This window comes from Sinocyclocheilus rhinocerous, unplaced genomic scaffold, assembly GCF_001515625.1.
Source record: "Sinocyclocheilus rhinocerous isolate Xijiao unplaced genomic scaffold, SAMN03320098_v1.1 scaffold1303, whole genome shotgun sequence".
In the NCBI taxonomy this organism is placed as follows: Eukaryota; Metazoa; Chordata; class Actinopteri; order Cypriniformes; family Cyprinidae; genus Sinocyclocheilus; species Sinocyclocheilus rhinocerous.
Genome location: NW_015625581.1, coordinates 241902 through 243572, shown reverse-complemented (window position 1 = coordinate 243572; position 1671 = coordinate 241902).

Here is a 1671-nt window from a genome sequence, read left to right as displayed (position 1 = left end):
CCGCAGCAAAAAAAATGGCTGCCCACTGCTCCGGGTGTGTGTTCACGGTGTGTGTGTGTTCACTGCTGTGTGTGTGCACTTTGGATGGGTTAAATGCAGAGCACTAATTCCAAGTATGGGTCACCATACTTGGCCACATGTCACGTCACTTCACATTAAGATATTTTTTATTAAGTCCAAGAGCTTTCTGACCCTCCATAGACAGCAACACAACTGAAACATTCAAGACCCAGAAAGGTAGTAAGGGCATCGTTAAAATAGTCAGTGTGACATCAGTGGTTCAATCGTAATGTTGTGAAGCTCTGAGAATACTTTTCTGGGCAAAGAAAGCAAAAATAACAACTTCAACAATTTCTTCTCTTCCGTGTGTCAGTCTTCACTGTGCGTTCAGGAGAGTACCACAACGCATGTGTGTGGTGCATGCTGATGCATGGAGCCAACGTAATACCTAATAACAGTGTAATTAATGACAGAATTTTCCATTCTTTTCCCTCTCTATTATATTTATCTTCCATTTATTCTATATTTGTTTTATCCACATCCTACTTCTTGATATAGTCTATATTATTTAAAATTTTCTTAAATTATTATTATTATGCGAGTGTGTGTGTCTGTGTATGTTTCTTTAATATTGCTTCATTGTTGGTTCTGTCTGTGGTTGAACTATGGGACAAGGAACTAAGGGAAAACACAATAAAGAACCCTAAAGAAACCTTGACAAATAAAGAAGCCTGAAGCAAAGACGTATTTGAAAATCAGACAAATCCCTGGTAAAAAAAAAAAAGTGTACTTAACTTTAATGAGGGAAAGAAAAAACAATGGAGAAAAAAAACTTATTTTAAACATGTAATTAATGTTTATTGCACTATGCAAAGAGCATATGGAGGCTGACAGTGCATCATTGGAATGGTTGGGCGCTAAAGAGTTGTATTGGTGAACTTTGTTGTGACTTTCTGATTGGTGAAGATTTCGTTGCAGAATTCTGGGTAATGTAATATTCTACCAAAAAATATTTTGTTACATAATTATTATTTTTATTAAATACAGTTTAAATAATGCAGGTTTTTGCCTTTAACATAGGCATATACAATAAATAATAATAATAATACGTGTAAAGACCATCGACTCTACCGTGCGACTCCACCGGGCAGGGACACCGGCAAAGGATAAGTATCGCTTTTTATTTCTCCTCTTTCCTACTACTTGTTTCACTTCTGTTTCAGTTTTTTTATAACCATTTCTTACTATGTGTCAGTAAGTTGTTTTTATTTTAGCATGTGTGTTTGGCTCAGTGTTATTTTTTTAGGATTACTGATAAACTAATGTAGTTTGATTTGTATTAGTTATCTATTTTAGTTTTTAAAAAAGTAAAGTAAAAGTATATACCATGGATTAAAAAGCATATACCATGGACCTCATAGCTCACAGTCTATAAAGGTGTATAAGTTATCCTTAAAATCAATTCCTCTAGGTCTAGGACAAAATGAATGGAATTATTTACTCTCTAAACCTAACTGCTGCACCATATTACTGTTGGAGAAGAAACGATTTTTACAATTGATCCCTAATGTATATAGTGTGAATTAAGGTAATCTCTTCATGGCCCTCTTATGTCTCAAAGTGACCTAGTTTACCTGAATTAATCCTATATTATTTATGTCAGTACGCACA